Genomic DNA, 16,749 nt, shown 5'->3' on the forward strand with positions numbered 1-16,749 from the left:
CCCTGTCCAGGGGAGCTTCAGCCCTAATTAAGCATTATTGAGCCCTGGCTCCTTCAAGGAGCAGCCTATGTGGTTAATTGGCCCATCTAGCCACCTTAACCCCTTCAGGACCGGTGTGGGGTGAAGGCCCCATCACAGTCCCCCTCAACAGCAGCACTGGCCTCTGATACTGAAGGGGGCAGTGAGCATCACGGAAGGACGGGGCATGGCTCTAGAGAGGGGCCGAGCCCTCAAGACCAGTGGGGCCACATGGGGGAGGACAGTTGGGAACTTGGCTCTGGAATGGCCATGGGGCTGTCTTGGAATGGGGGTGAGGGGGTTTGGAGCACACATAGCAGGGTGGCACCCCGGTCCGCACCAGAGCCTGGGGTGCTGCCTTATTGTCAATCACAGCAATGCTGGAGGCCAAGGCCCTGTGACAGCTGCAGGAGACAGGTGTGGCTAAGGAGCTCAGCAGGGAAACCGAGGTGGTACCTGGGATGTGGGATGGGGTGGGAGTGACAACAGAGGGATTGGCCAACCCAGGTGCTACAGCAGGAGGAAGAGAAGGGCCCCAAGGTGGTGGGGTGGGAGGCATGGGCTAGGCCCACCGAGAGAAAGCTAGGCTGGGGGTGGCCCAGAGAGAGAGAAGCCGAGACAAAGCCAGAGCTGACTTAGTTAAGCCAGCGGCAAGAGAGGAGCCGCTGGGGGCCCCACAGCACTGTTGGAGCTGGGAGCCGGGTGGCTCTGGGGTCCAGAGTGGGCCGGGATAGGGCTCCCCTGCTCTCGGATGGTTTCGGGGGGCAGCAGGCCCCTGCAGGGAATGTTCCGCTGAGGCGCTGGAGGAAGCTCCCCCCAGCCCAGCGGTGAGTCACGGCTGTTTGGGATAAATGGAAACACATGTCCAGCGCCATGCTGGCTCATTGCTCCGCTCTCCAGAGGCATTCAGTAAACACGGGCAGGGGGAGGGGAAGGAGCCTGCCTGCCTGGCTCTGCCCTGGGGAGAGGGCCCCGGCCCCGGCACATCAGCACCTCAGGCTGAGGGGAGTTTCACCCCACACCCCAGCAATGGTCATCTCAGAAAGAGCCACTCCCATCCCAGACCAACCTGCCCCACGTCCCGGCTGAGCACACAGGCCGCATTAGGGCAATTCTGGGTGGCTGGGCCCTGGCTCCTGAAGGTGGAGCAGGAGAGGGGAAGTTGGCTCTGATGGGAAGAAGGGGCACTCCCCAGAGGAGACTGAGTGAGGCAAGTCATGGCTGCCACCAGAGTCCTGGCTCGCAAAAGCCCAGCCCCCTCCTGGCATGCCTGGCCCTGGCTCTCTCTAGATCTGTGCTGTGGTTCAGTGGCTTTGAGCCTGGCCCGAGGCTACAGGTCTGGTCCCCCTGGCTGCCTCTGTCCCCTCTCCCCAAAATAAAGAGGGTGCTGTAGTCCCAGCTGGCACTTCACCCTCCTGGGCCAGGGAAGGGGAGTACCCAACAAACTGGCAGAGCCCAGACCTTTCTCACACTGCCCGGAGACCATCTGCACAGTCCCCTAGGCTGCATACCCACAGGGTCCCAGCTGGTGCCACTCAGCCTGCCAGCAGCTCCTTGACCTCAGGCTTCAAATATCATCCCCTGCTCAGGGCTGCTGGATGGAGAATGGATCCAGCGTTTACACTTACGGCAAGGCATGCCCCCACTGTGCCCATGCCGTGGGCCACTCCCAGCCCTGGCATCTGCCACTCCTGCCCCCGCTGTGCCTGTCCCCGGGCCCTGTTCTTGGCAGGCTGTTCAGAGTACCAAGTGCCGCCTGTCCCAGGGACCAGAGCAGGGAACGCTGACGCGAAGCTGGCATGAGACGCATCTGCTCTTGTGATGCAGAGGGCGGTGGCAGTGTGGCCCCTACCTCACCCAGCAGCATGCGCTAGCCCTGCAGCTCCTTCCTCAGCTGCCAAAGGAAATACGTTTGTGAGCAGAGCATGACAATGACACAGGCAGGAGAAGCACGCTGGGCTCTTAGGGCAACGGCTGCACCCTGGAGCAGGCCAGTGCGTAGAATGCAGCCAGCGGCACAGTGTTGCCACCTTTCCACGCAGGGTGCAGAGGGGTATGGGACCTGGTGGAGAACTCAGGGTACTGCTGGCAGGGGAGTAGGGCGATGGCAAGTCAGCAAGTGCTGCCCCTTTCAAGCGGCCTCCTTGCACTCCCGACTCGGGGTTCAGCGAGCAAGCTGTGAGTCAATGCAGCGGCCTGCCTGAGTCTGCAGAGAGTCTAAGACAATGGCTCGGAGAGGTGGGAACTGCCCCACTCATCTCAGTGGGCACTAATGCAGGTGCCCAGGGTCGCTGAGCTAAATACCAACTATCCCTGTTCAGCACAGCATGGACGGAAGGAGACAGAGGAGCATGATCTGGCTAGAGCGAGGAGCGGGGCAGGTGGCATTTGGGAGATACCATTTATTTCCCCACCCTTCCAAACTAAGGAGCTGAGCCCAGCAGAGCCCACAGGAGCACCCAGACCCTGCTTGAGGAGGGCCCCCGCCTGGGGAGCCCAGCAGTTCCCTCAGAACATGTATGATCATATTTTGAAAGTCTGCTGAATCTATTGCAAGAAGGGTCTGGCAAAGGGCAAAGCATGGCTTCTGGGCAGAGCTGGCAGAGCACCATTACTTCCCCCTGTCCAGTTCAGCCCTGGGGGGCAGGCAACAGAGGGACAGGGTGCTGGGTGGGGAAGGGACGCTGGAGTCTTGGGAGAAAGCACTGGGGCCCAGGGGGTGCTGGTGTTGGGGCACAGGAGTGTGACCAGCCTCATCTGGAGGCCAAGCACCAAGTGTGCAAATGAGGGTGCCCCTTGGGATGGGGGGTGCATCACAAACCCCTTGCTATCTCATGGGGTCTCAGCCTTTGCATGGTCATTACTGAACGAGCTGGCAGAGCTAGGGTTAAATGAGAAGCTAACTCAGAAGGAGATACCCGACCCCCACCCCCAGCTTCTGGACAGGAGCCAGGCACCAATCGTGGGGTCAGGCAGGTGAGGCCGTTAACCCCCATTAGAGGGTTCCTGGTACCTGCTCGGGAGCCACTGAGCCTGTCAGAGCCGGGAGCACAGACAAATGGGCCCCTGGCCAGGCCAGCCCCACAAGCGCCCTCTCTATGCCCTGATACAGGCCACCCAGCGCGTCCCTTTAACTAAGGAACGAGGGGTTCCCAAGGTGCCAGCTAAGGACCAGGCCCAGCAGATTAGTGCAAGGCCGTGCAGTTCCCCAGGTCGCACAAGGCAGCGTGGATGGGCCCCGGGAGAAGGGCACGCCAGCCAGCACACCATGGGCCCAGGCAAGGCCTGCACATGGGCTGGAGATCCCAGGGGAGGATGACTTTAGATACCAGCCCTAGGGAGCATCTCCTGGGAGTTGGGCTCCATCGTGTTCCGTAAGCTCCACGGTGATGCCCAGAAGAGAACCCGAGTGCCCCTGTGGGGAGGGCAGGGGGGCGAGCTCAGTGTTTCCACTCAGGGCAACCTGGGAAGGGGGCCGGTTCTGAAGGAGACCAAGCCTTCTTCACGCAAGATGAAGATCACGTGTGGCGGCAGCTTGTCTGGTCGCAAAGCATCTCCTTAGCACAGGGGTGGCCAACCTATGGCGCGTGAGATGATTTTGAGTGGCACTCACACTTCCCAGGTCCTGGCTGCCGGCCTCAGGGCTCTGCTGCCAGCGTGGGGTCCTACCGCCGGCCCCCTGACACCCAGGGTCCCGTCCGCCGGCCCCACTCAGCCTGCTGCCGGCCCTGGGTCCCAGCCACTGGTCCCAGGGGCTCTGCTGCCAGCCTGGGGTCCCGGCCGCTGGCCCGGGGCTCTTCAGCCTCCCCCAACTGTGATGCACTGGCCCCAGCCTGGGCAGTGAGGGGTGCAGACAGGGGCAAGAGGGGGCGCAGCTCAGCAGCCCACCTTAAAAATTGTTCCAGCACCACTGTACGGGGATATTTTTAAGTCCTGATTTGCTTCTTATATCCCTATCACGCCACGTGGAACAGCATGCTGCATTTGACATTGTGCGTGCCATCTGTCATGATTTTTCCCCATTGTAAGTTGAGGGGTACGTTTGACAAAATGTCAGCTCCTAAGAAAGCAGAGTTCGATGTCTGTTCGTTTCAGCCTTCTTGGATGGACACATTTGGATTTATTCAAAAGAAGGACCGTGCTGTTTGTGCTTTCTGTTGTGAAAGTGTTGTTTGTCACACACCAAGGGTTCAATGGCATTTTCAAACGAAGCACAAGAAAACCTTTCTTGACGAATCAGTCAAGAGTGAATCAATCCAAAAGACAGTAGGAGGATATGAGAAGCAAAGCAGTGTTTTTAAATGCTTAAGTGTAAGTAAAAAATCAAGCCACAGAAGGAAGTTACAAGATTGCACAGTGCATTGCAAAAAACGGAAAGCCGTTTACAGATGGGGAATATATAAAAGAAGTTTTTCTCAGCAGTTCAGAGGTTTTGTTCAATGATTTGCCAAATAAAGATACGATCGTATCTAAAATAAAAGAACTGCCTGTCTCTGCCAGAACAATTGAGAGACGCGAAAGTGAAATGGCAGAAAACATTAACAAAAAGCAGACGACTGCATTAAAAGACACAGCAGTGTTTGGAGTTGCAGTTGATGAGACTGTGGATTTAAACGACGTTCCATGTTTGGCAGTTATTGCAAGATATTGTGCTTCCAATGAAATTCAAGAGGAACTTTGTTGCCTAAAACCCTTGCATGACACAACAAAGGGGTTTCAGAGTAACAGCCGTGTTAGTCTGTATTCGCAAAAAGTTTCCACGATATGCATCTGAAGGCAGTTTCCACGATATGCATCTGAAGAAGTGAGCTGTAGCTCACGAAAGCTTATGCTCTAATAAATTGGTTAGTCTCTAAGGTGCCACAAGTCCTCCTTTTCTTCTTACAACAAAGGGGGAAGATATAGTGGAAAGTTTTGTAAACCATTTTGAAGAACGAGGAGTTGACATCAGAAAAATATTTTGTGTGACAACAAATGGTGCTCCTGCCATGATCGGAAAACAGAAGGGATTTGTAAAGTTACTTGAAGATCAAATTTGGCCGCCCAACAGTCAAATTTAATTGTATCCTCCATCAAGAAAACCTGTGTGCTAAAATTTCTAATTCCGAGCTTAATAATGTGATAAATACAGTGGTGTGAATTATGGATTTCCTTGTTGCTTGATCTGCTTTGACTCACAGACAGTTTCAAGCACTGCCGGAAGCGATGGACAGTGCTTATAATGCCATTCCACTTCACAGCACCATTTGGTGGGAAAGTCGCAGCAAGGTTTTGGTGCGCTTTGTAAACTGGTTTGATGCAATCAAGGCCTTTTTATCGGAAAAAGGACAAAACTACCCCAGACTGGATGATGACAAATGGCTGTGTAAGCTCATGTTTCTAACTGACATCACCGCTCACCTAAACAAACTCAACCTCCGGCTCCAGGGTGCAGGGCAAACGGTTCTGGGGGGGCCGCGAAGGTGCCCGGGTTATTGGGGGGGTGACCCCTTTTGGGGTTCCCAAGATGCCTGGAATGAATCACTGTCCCGCGCTCACAGCGGGAGGGAGCCCTGTCTGTGCCCACCAGGGGACGCTCTCCCCAGCCTCCGGCTGCTGGCAGCACGGGTGCTCCGCTCCGGGCTCCGCGAGCTCGCTCTTTCCCTCTGCAGGCTACCCAGTGACACCCCCCACCTTGTTACTCTCGAGGCCCCGTCCCCGAGCCATGGGAGCAGAGCACCCCAGGTCACTGGTTATGACTTGGCTTACCTCAGTACACTCTCCTTAGTACCCGGCATGCAGCCGGGTCTGTAGTAAAACCAAAGTGAAGCTGAGTTAACAGACCACTGGCAGGGTTTGGAACCACGAGGTTACAGGTAAAAGGAACACACAGGACGCAGTCTACAGCCGGCCCTTGTTAACCGGCTCCTGTCCTGTCCATACGGTGTTCCTCCCCCACAGGGCAGTCCTGGCAGCGCTTGTCCAGGCCAGACAGCTGGGCCCCACCTTTCATCAGACCCTACCGCCGGCAGAGTGTCTCCTTCGTAATGAACACCCACGTGGGTGCTTTCTTCATCCCGTATAGACCTGCAGCCCTTTGTCTTTTGCCCTGGCGGTCCCCTCTTCAGAGAACGTTGGGGGGTCTTTTGTCTTTGTAAATCCTCAGCCTGCACCTGGTCCAGGCAGTACCCCCAGCACTGGCTCCAGAGGTGTCCGGTGCTCTCAGTGATCGAGCTACCCAGCGGCCCACCTCACCCCAAGGGTTTTGAAAGCCAACGTCCTACGTCACAGAACTCTAGTTATCTTCTGTACAAACCTCTCAGCCTCACCACGCCCATCGGCTAGTGCTTCGCATCAGGCAGAGGCCGCACGTGCCCCCCATCGGGGCAATAGTGAGACGATGGTTGGACACAGGGGTAACATACCTGCCAGAGTATGTCTGGGCAAGTCTGTGGTATAGAAACATGAGTCACGGGACCAGACTGCAGGAGGTCAGCTGTCTCCAGCTGGCAGCAGATGGCACAATCAGGGTGCCTCCAGGGACAGCTAGCTGCCGTGCCGGGAGACGCTAGCATGCACCCAGGGAAACTTGAAGGGCTCCAACCCTAAGAAATAGCCAGTGAGCGGACCAGAATCTTAGCAGGGGCAGCTCCCACTAGACTTCCCTGCGGCTGAAGGTACAAAGCGCACTGCAAAGGGTGTGAGGTGGCCAGCCAGCCAGCAGGGAAAGGCCTTGATCAGCTGGGCTAGCACAAAGTCACCTGCCTGCTCTCAGATCAGTGGAGCACGTGGGGTCAGCAGTGGCCTCCGCTCGGGGGTGTAATTGGGGCCTTTGCTTTAAAGCAGGGCCCCAATCCCCTGCGCTGACCGCTGGACTTGGAGGCAGTTTGCAGCTGGATGGACCTTCCCAGGTGGGGCCTGTCCTTACAGAGGCTCCTGAACTGGCCCCTCAGAACCAACCAGCCCCACATGTATGGCAAGTCCAGACTGCCGACCCCCACAGCTCTGGGGAGGAAGGGCCCCGCATCTAGGGACTTGCAATGCCAGCACCCTGCAGTACAGCGCTGGCTTGTGTCAAACACCTGTCACAAAGCCAAGAGCCCTTTGACCCCAGCCGTGGTGCCGAGACCTGCTGAGATCAGGTCCAGCCTCAGCCTGAGCAGCCCCTGGAGAGACCTGATCTGATGCAGCAGCTGCTGGAGGGAGGACATGGGCTGTCAGTGACCAGCAGGATGAGCCCAGGCCTTAGCCCAGCCACTCATTAGCCCAGCCTGGCCGAGCTGGGCTGCCCTGAGCTATGCGACTACAGAGGAGCGCTGCTGCGCGACGAGGGCTGCTCGTGCCCCGAGAGTCACCTGTCTGGGATGGGGGAGGCTTCGGCACCTGAGGCTGAAATAAGCCTCTACTGGGAGCACGTTCAGCCTGCCTAAAACAGGCTAATGCCCAGCGCCAGGCCCGGGTGCTGCAAGAACTGGGGTGCGGGGGGGCTGCCACACCCCTTGGCTCGAAGTAGTAATAACCCAAATACACGGATTCCCCCTTCAGCACCCCCACTATAAACCCTGTGCCAGGGGGCCAGTCAGGAACATAGGGTGCCCTGCAGCGAGCCAAGGCAGCCCAGATCCCTGCACCCCAGGTCCTCAGCGGGGCCTTTGCAGCTATGGTCGGCAAGGCTCCCTCTGCCTCCCCAAAACTCCCTCGCTTGATCCCTTAGCACCACGCTGGCCATTGCAACACGGCGCCAGCTGGGGGCCTGAAGGTGCCAATACTGCAGGCCAGGCTCCACAGTGGCACCATCCCAGCTGGGCAGTGAGTGCTCTGCCTGCCATGCGCTGTGCCCAGAAGAAGGGATGGGAAACTCACCAAGCCCCTGAACCAAGCCCAGGCTGCAACCCAGGCTGGGTGGGGCCCAGGCTCCCCACTGCTCCTGCCCCTGGCGCAAGGCAGATCTGTGTCTAGGCACAGAGTGTGTCCTAGCAAGGGCCTGGACCTGGCTGCGGCAGCTGGTTTCCCAAGCTGGCTAGTCCTGGCCACTTGACTTCTGCTCTGCAGGCCCCACAATCCCCTATGTCTGTCTGGGCGCTGGCCCAGGCCCGGCCCCGAGCTGGCGTTCCCTTCCCCTGCCAGCTGTTAGTCATTACTGAGAGTACTCGGTTGTTTATGAGCATCTCTTTGTTTTCTCCTCCTGCAAGTTGGACTCTTAAAGGGGCACGTTTTCCCTCTCCCCATCACATGGGGCCAGGTGCTGCCTAGACTTACAGGCCGTGTCATGCAGCAGAGGACACAGACATAGGGCGGAGAAGGGATTGTCAGAGATCACCCGGCAGGCTTGTGGCAGTGGGAATGGAACCCAGGAGTCCTGCCCTAATTCCTGGACCAGGCTGCCCCCTCCCTCGCATTATATCCTGTATGCTGACTCTGAGCTGCCCTGAGCAGTGACCCCCTAGATAAATGGGTGAGGTCTCGCTGAGCCAGAGGATCCCAGACCAGGGAACCACCCACAGCAAGATGCAGCCAGGGGCCAGCTGAATTTCTGCAGAGATGCAGCCCCGGGCCTTGGCACAGCTGGGACTGAGCTATTCGACCAGGTCACCTGTTCCCCCCCATCAGCAGGACTCAGGGATGTGGGGGCGCTTTTACATCACTAGGGCACCATGCTGTGTTGCCATGACAGTCAGCATGCCAGGCATGTCTGTACCTGCGTGGGTCTGAGCCCGCTGGAACTGGAGGCCAGTCACATGAATGCCCTTGGACGGGCTGGGCTGATGGGAGCAGCTGTGGTGCAAGCCCCCAGCTGGGAGTTTCTTCCACACACTTGCAAGTTGGTTCCGGCACTAAGCAAGACAGGGCTGCACTGGGGGTCTGTCCGAGGGGTCCGAGGCCTTTGGTCCCCTGGCCCAGCCCCTCCAGCTGCCACTGGACCATCAAGCCCCCAAGGGAAGGCCTGGAAAGCAGTAGGGAGCATCCCAGGGACCCAAACCCACAGCCACACAGTTCAGGCCAGCTCTCCCACACACAAACACCCCAGAGCTCGTCCCCTCCAGAAGGGGGCAGCAGACAGACACCCCCTGGCTCAGCCCCCCCAGCTAACCCCCTCCCTCCCCCATACACACAGGGCAGCAGTGGGGTTAGGGGAAGCACCTTGTAATGGGGGGGTGCAGAGGGGGGATCACCTAGCGCTCTCCAGTCCCTGTGGTCTCCGCCGGGCAGCGTTCACACTCTGGGCGCCTGGTGCCAGGATGAGCTGCGGCTGGCCCCACGTGTCGCCAGCCTGCTCCCTGGGGGCTGCGTGCATGGGCCAGGGCTGCTCCGGTCCCTGGGGGAAGCAGGGGGGAACACCGCTGGTTGTTTTGAGCGTGCTGTAGCTGCCCCCCGCCAGGGGGTGTAAACTGGCCCGGTGATGGGAGGGTCACAGGTAGCCAGGGGTGGGGGGAGATTTGGCCTGAGCCTCCCAGTCCCGCCCTGCAGAACCCAGCCGTACCCAGGACATGGGTGCTGGCAGGAAGGGAGCGGGGGCCTCTGGCCTAGTCCCTGGGCAAGGCAGGCCAGGGGCTCCCTCCCCTTCAGGCTGTGTTGGGGGCGCGGGCACAGTGGGGGGCTGCCCAGAGTAAGTCATTTACTGCAAAGCCTCCGAGAGTCCTCCCACCGCATTTAGCACTCACTCTCCAAGGCAGCTGCTGCCCTGAGCCAGCGCATGGGAGAGCAGCAGGGTGCAGGCATGGGGGTGCAGCTCCGGCTTCCCAGCCAGCCCGGCTGCCGCAGGGACCTCACGTGCTGCCCTTGTGACTGGACTTCAAACCACAGTCCTAGTCCTGGCGCAGGGTGGCTCCTGCTGCCCACAGCTGGTACGGCAGGGAGCCCCAGGCACTGGCCTCTGGCCCCCGTTGGTCCCCCCAGCCCTGACTGACTCTGGCCCGGCGGCCTGTGGGCTGGAGCCAGGCTCTGCAGCCAGCGTGGATCCCGCCTGCTGGAAGCCTGTGCAGAGCTGCAGCCTCTCATTTCACAACTTCCCTGGCGGGCTCCATCCCTCCCCGGCCGGAAAGGCAGGCGGAGGGGGATGCCAAACTGTGCCACAGCTGCGGGACTATCCCCCCGCCCCCCAACTCTGCCACTACCAGTATGCTGGGCTGGTGCCACTGGGCTCCCCTGTGGCTCTGGGAGCAGATATGGCCATGTCCCATCTCCAATCCCAGCCCCGAGAACAGGCCAGGGTGCTGCAGCGGGCTGCCAGGGGACACCCCTTCCTTGCACAGCCCCTGCGAGGACCCGAACCAGGCTAGCCCCACAGGCAGATAGGGGGGTGCTAACTCTGCACAGTGGGGCACTGCCATGGCCGGGGGGCTGAACGTGACCCCAGCACCAGCCCCCAGCTGGATCAAACAGGGAGGGCAGCGGGCAGCACGTTGCTCTGGGGCCTGCTCAGAGAACCAGGCAAAGAAGAGGCCACACCTTGAAAACTAACCAAAGGAAACACTTCCAGAGCCAATGCATAACCTGGGGAACCCCCTGCCACTGGAGAGCTTGCACCTTCCTCTGGAGCGGCTGCTTCTAGCTGCTCTCAGACACTGGCCGACATGGAGCCCTAAGTGACCCCTTCAGATGGCAGGGCCCCCCCTTGGCCCAACCCAGCCGGGCTCTCTGAAACTGCAAGCTGGCATGCACTCTCTGCGCGTGCCGTTATCGCTGGGTTGGCACCAGAGGAGCAGGAGAATCCAGAGCTGCAGGAGCTGTGCTCAGCGGGAGGCGAATTCAATTCCAGGGCACCAGCTGGGGCATCCAGGGATCAGAACGAGTGAGACTGATCAGATCTGTAGCACCTGGCGTCGCCTGGCGCCCTGCTGGAGCAAGGCTCCCGAGCTGCTCCGTGTGCGTGGGCACCGGCTGAAGAGTGATGGGGGTATTGGAGAGTCCCATGAGCTGCCTGGGAGGGTTGAGTCGCCCTGCTACTGGATGGGGTGAACTGAAGCTCAAACTGCTGCTCTGGGCAGGCTCATGGGGACTTGGATCTTCCCTGCCAGGACTCGTGGGGCCTCCTGTACCAGCCTTTCAGAGCCTGCACGTTGGAGAGCCATGTCTGGAGTGGAGAGCAGGGCCCTGCGGAGCCAGGCTGAGTCTGGTCTTTGGTGGAGAGGGCATGGTTGGATGGGGCCTGCTGGCCTGGGGACGGACGAGAGGGAAGAGCTGCCACCCTGCTCCTGCTGTGAGCGCCGCCCTCCTGGGGTACGTACGCTGTGAGATATGGGAGACAGCTGGGTTCACTCCCCTCATGCCCAGCCCGCACAGAACCGTACACAAGCCCTCACTTGGGGCTGTCTGTACGACTGGGGGCCTAAAATTAAACCAAGACCTCTAGTGAACAGAGATTAGATCTGCCACATTCACTTGCTTTTCATCCTCCCCTGGCACCTTCCACAGCAGAGACGAGCACGGACATGAGCCAGCCACCACGTCTCACATACACTTCACCACCCCCTAGTGAACCCCTCCACTACACGAGAGCTTTTCTCTCGAGCGAGCTCAGGCCACGTGTACTCGCCTGGACACGCCGGCCTGACCCAGGACTCCGTTGTGGCTCCCCAAGGCAGAGCCCTGGGCTTCTCTACACAGGAACTGAACCAACAAGCAATGAATTAAACTCCAGCATGAGGGATGGCTGGTGATTCCACCCCAGAGCCTCGCACAGCAGTTCACACCATTCACCATCCTGAGGAGGCTAAAACTGGTTCCCTGGGAGACCTCTCCAATGAGCTGGTGGATGCTGATTAGCATGCACATGGTGTGAGCCTCCAGCTGACCAGTTCCTACCATCGCTGGAATATGCACAAACCCAGAGCCAGCAGCCCTGGTCCCTGCAGACAAAGTGCACAGAGGAATCCCAGGGAGCGCGAAGCAGCAGCTCCAAGCCCCAGGCTGGAGAGGGCCGGGTGCCCCAAGTCTTGGTACCTACAGAGCCTCCTTTTGTCTGGTTCCACGGGGTCTCTGGGAGAGCGCTGACTGAGGGGCCTGTTCCGGTGGCGGCTTGGTTCTCGGGTTGTCATTGCTTGGACAGCACAGAGCCACCAGGCCATTACATGCCTCCACAAGCCTAAGAGGCCGCCCTGAGCCAGGTCTGCTGCCTTACAGGGCAGGACGCCTGTGAGGGACGGGTATCTCGCCGGACCTTCCAGCCAGTGTTTAGGCCGCCCAGGGGTCTCTTCCAGTCCCTCCTGCTTGGCTGGGTCACCGTGGAAGTCAGGGCTTGCAGGGGAGCCGTAGGCGTTCGGAGCAATGACCGTACCGGCGGCGGGTGTCGACACTCACAACACTGCTGCAGCAGCGCCTCAGTTCGACAGAGGGGTTCTCCCGCCGCCGGAGTAAATCCACCGCCCGAGACGAGGCGGCTTCTGTCAACCTAGCACTGTCTGCACCGGGGGGGCTCAGCAGAACTGTGTCCTGTGGTACGGGGGGGGGGGGGTTTCACGCCCCCGCCCTGAGCGTGTAGCACTGCCGTGGGCCGTTGAGTGCAGAGCGGCCCGGCGAGGGTGCGGGGCCCAGCTGAGAGGGCAGGACCGGCTCAACTGGGAAGCAGATCGCTGCAGTCAACCTGACCTTGAACCGTTTGATAGTTTCATTCATTCAGAGGTGCTTCAGCTGAATAGGTCCAGCTTCTTTTACATCGCCCGCAAGGGGCCAAGGGGTCACTCCCACAGGTCAGGAAACCACTGAAGCAGCTTCCTCCACGTGGGGTTTCCTTACCAGGGTCCAGAGCCGTTCCAAGACAGCTCCATGCTGCCGCCCAGGGGAGAGCCCACCATGCTCCAGAGAGCATGTAGCAACCAGCCGCCCTGCACCGCCCTGGCCGGCAGCCCTGGGCATGGGCAGCAGGGACTCGATCAGCTCTGCCCCAGGGCTCGACCCTGGCATGCCCCACAGCCAGGCCCTCTCAGAGGCCCAGGCCACTTCTGGCTTTTGAGGCCCCTGTGACGAAGTGGGCCTGTTCTTAATGTTTCCTCCGAATATTGTGGGGGTGCCTCAGTTTCCCCTATGCAGTTCTTAAGTATCTAGGGGGTGGGGTAAGGGTGTATGATCATTGCAGAGCCCTAGAGGGCCGGTGTGTGCAGGAGTCTGGACACAGAGAATGGCCGACACCCTGTTTCCTGGCAACTGATGGCCTGGGCCCTTCCCCCCTGCGAGGTGAGAGCTAAAGGGTTGGAGAACAAAGGAATCAGGTGACCACCTGGCCCGGGAAAGGAACAAAGCCCAGAGGAGGAGGGGCTGGAGGGAGTTTCAGTTTGGGGCTGGCTGGGACATGGAGTGAAGGGCAGACGTGGTTGTCTGGCTCACTGCCCCCCCAGAATGGACCCAGCTGAGGGGTCCCGTTCTCTGCACCTGCAAGCTCTGTTTTAGACCATGTTCCTGTCGTCTAATAAACCTTCTGTTTTACTGGCTGGCTGAGAGTCACGTCTGACTGCGAAGTTGGGGTGCAGGACCCTCTGGCTTCCCCAGGAGCCCTGCCTGAGCGGACTCGCTGGGGGGAAGCACACGGAGGGGCAGAGGATGCTGAATGCTCCGAGGTCAGACCCAGGAAGGTGGAAGCTGTGTGAGCTGTGTGTCCTGAAGACAGGCTGCTCACAGAAAGGCGACTACCCCAGAGTCCTGACTGGCTTCATGGGGAGCAGTTCCAGAGCATCGCCCGGGGACTCCGTGACAACTGGTGGCAGCGGTGGGATGTACTGCACCCCGTGGATGGCACTTCCTGCAGTAAGTGACTGGGGAGCAGTAACACGAAGGGGGATTGCCGAGGACCAGGCCTGCTGAAGGCTCGGAGAGGAGCGGTTTCGGGGGGCGGTTAACCCCTGGGAGTGTGTGACCAGCGAGAAGGACTGTGCAGTAACAGGGTTCCCCTGGGGATTGCAGCGAGCAGTCCAAGGGGCGGAGGAGTCTGCAGCTCGACCCTGGCAAAGAGGTGGTGACCTCGAGAAGGGCTGGCACACTAGGGGTTCTCCCTGGAAACCGTGGGGAGCTGAGAACACACGGGCCTGTGAGTCCACAACACCTTGGGAGGAGCGGAGTGATGGTCTGTCCCCGTCTCCTTAAGAAGGACATTGTAACCCTGTGCAAAAAGAGAGGGTTGAGCGTTGGAAAGTTCACCAAAGCACAGTTCATCGTGCGGCTGGAGGAGGATGACCGCTCTAAGGAACAGATTCCTGACCCCCAATGGGGCTATAGCAGGATCTGGGAGCAGCTGGAGTGGTAGCCAGGCATCGCCAAGACTCCTGTCCCCGACCAGACGGGGGTCTTCACGATCGGGTTCCCCATCGGGGGATCGGAGATGGACGGGATTGGAGCTGAGTCCGAGAGAGCAAGAGGACTGTGGGAGACAGCGAGAGCCCGAGAAAGAGCTGCAGAAGCAGCAGCAGCATGAACTGGCGGTGGTGGGGTGGAGAGGCCTAGGGGACCTCCCAGGGGTGAGTGGGGATAGATCCCGGGGAGCCAGTTCCGCAGGGAACCTCGAGACTAAATTGCTGCCCCTAGTTAAGGAGGGGGGGGTGTGGATGCCCACCTCACTGCCTTTGAGCAGGCTGGCGATTTGAACCAGGGGGACCCTGCGGAAAAGCCCCGGTGTCTAGCTCCCTTGCTGGGTCCCAAGGCCACAGACTCCATCAGCCAGATGGGTGGGGAGGTGGACACGCTCCCACTCCTGACCCCAACCTATATGTCTGTGTGGAGTTTCCTGGGGCCAGGCCCCTCGGACCCCCAGTGGGAGCAGAAGGTGATGGTCAATGGGGAGACATTCCTGGGGTGGCGAGATCCTGGGACAGAGAGAACTGGTGTCAGACCCTGGGTGGTGCAGCCTCAGATGCTGAGGGGCTGCGTGAGCTGTGTGAGGGTCCCAGGGACGAAGCCCCTCGCCTTCCCTATGGTTCCAGATCCCTGTGCAGACCCAGGAGGGGTGGGGCTGGCTGGTCGTTGGGGTGCCCCAGGACACCAGCTGCGAGACCCTGTTGTGGGGTGACTGTGTCTCTTTGGGACAGGATCCAGGCCCTGTTCCTGTAACTGCCAAGGGTTTGAATTTGAATCCAGGGAACCAATCGGCGGAGAGGGAAATGGTCAGTGAAAATGCAGATGACCTGGCTGGCAGCAGGGAGGAGCCGCTAGGCTCAGGATACCTGCCTGCCTGTAACCAGACCCCTGGGGCTGGGTGGGACAGAGAGATGCTCCCTGCCCCCTTGCACACCAGAGTGGGGACTCTCGCTGGCTCTGATGCATTGAGGAAAGCAGTGGCCTGCCCCCACTGGGACAGCAAGGGCAGCGCTGAGCACAGTGGGAGCTGAGACCCCAGCAGAGTGGGGGGAGACACAGGCAGGGCAGGGGATCTGTGGGGAGTGGCAAGGTGCTTGGTAAGGAAAGTTTGGATGAGCCTAGGCAGCCTTGTGATCTGATGGCTGTGTCCAGTCAGCAGGGTGGGAAGGCGAGGAGAGTGGAAGATGAGTGTCCCTGGACCTTACCTGTTAGCTGGGTGGAGAATTGGGACAGTGAAGGAAATGGGTCTCTGTCTGTCAGGGGTATTGACTTGCCTATGGAGGGAGCTACCCTGATCTCCAAGCAGTTGTCTGTGACCAGCCTTGTGTGCTGGGACAAAGGGAATGAGATCCCAACCTGTGTGTCTGGTAAAGGAGAAAGTGTGTCCGGCTCTTCTTTGTCTGTGGAGCAGACAGAAGGGGCCTTTCAGCCTGTGATGGTTGAGGGTCGTGCAGTTGTCTCAGAGCTGGTTCTGGATTCAGCTAAAGCCCAGGAAGGGAAGGGTCCTAAGTTTCTGTTTGCTCGGGAGAATGGCCCTGTAACTAGGTCGCATCCAGTTAGGGTCTATGTAAAATCCCAGAGACCAGACAATTCTGGTGCTTGTATTTTGCCTGTTGCTAGTGTGTTGTTGGAAAGGGTGGAGCAACTCTGTCTAATCAGGGTGAGATCCTAGCCAGGGCACAAGGAGAGCATGAAGGTGTGTGATTGTGTTACCTACTGAGGGTGTGGAAACCTGTAGCAAGAAGGAAAAGATTCCTGAACTTGTGTGTGGCAAAGGGAAGGAGAATGCTTCTAACCTTTTATCTAGGAAGTCTGTAAGTTTGCCTCAAAGGGGATTGTGTAGGAATCCGCCTGATGGGCCAGAGGTGATTCTGGATGTAAGGGAGACCCAGAAAGAGTCTGTTGTTGCTCAGGAAAGTGTTCCCCTAGAGCAAGCCCTAGGTAAAGAGGGTAAGAGCAGAATTTCTGGGAGGGGTGAATTGTTGCATAGAGAAGCCCTAGGGAAAGGAATCCTCATGGAGTCTTTGCAAGCAGTTTACTGCAACTGAAGGGTGTGAAAATGATTTAATCAAGAAAGTTTCAGTTCCTAACAGCCAGAAATTTTCTGTTGTGAATGGATCCACTGACTTTCCTGTTGAAAGATCCAGTGTGGATAGCTTTGAGAAGGTCTCAGATGGAGTGAAAGCTGTTAAGAAAGGTACACCGTCCTATAACCAAGTGGCTGTGTTTGGCCAGCTTGTTGGGGAGACAAGGTTGTGGAGAAAGGGATGTCTCCATGCTAGTTCTGTAAGTGAACAGTATGTGGCCCAGGTCAAGATGGGGGCCCTTAACCAAGAGAGCCCGAATTGCAGCCCTCCAGACTGGAGCACTCGGAGAAAACCCAATCCCAGTTTGACCCCCTGGGGTTTTGGGGTGGCCAAAGGGCATGGGCTGCAGAAACCTTACCACATGCAGCCTGCTAGTGCTATC

This window comes from Lepidochelys kempii, chromosome 14 (genome assembly GCF_965140285.1).
Source record: "Lepidochelys kempii isolate rLepKem1 chromosome 14, rLepKem1.hap1, whole genome shotgun sequence".
Taxonomy (NCBI): Eukaryota; Metazoa; Chordata; order Testudines; family Cheloniidae; genus Lepidochelys; species Lepidochelys kempii.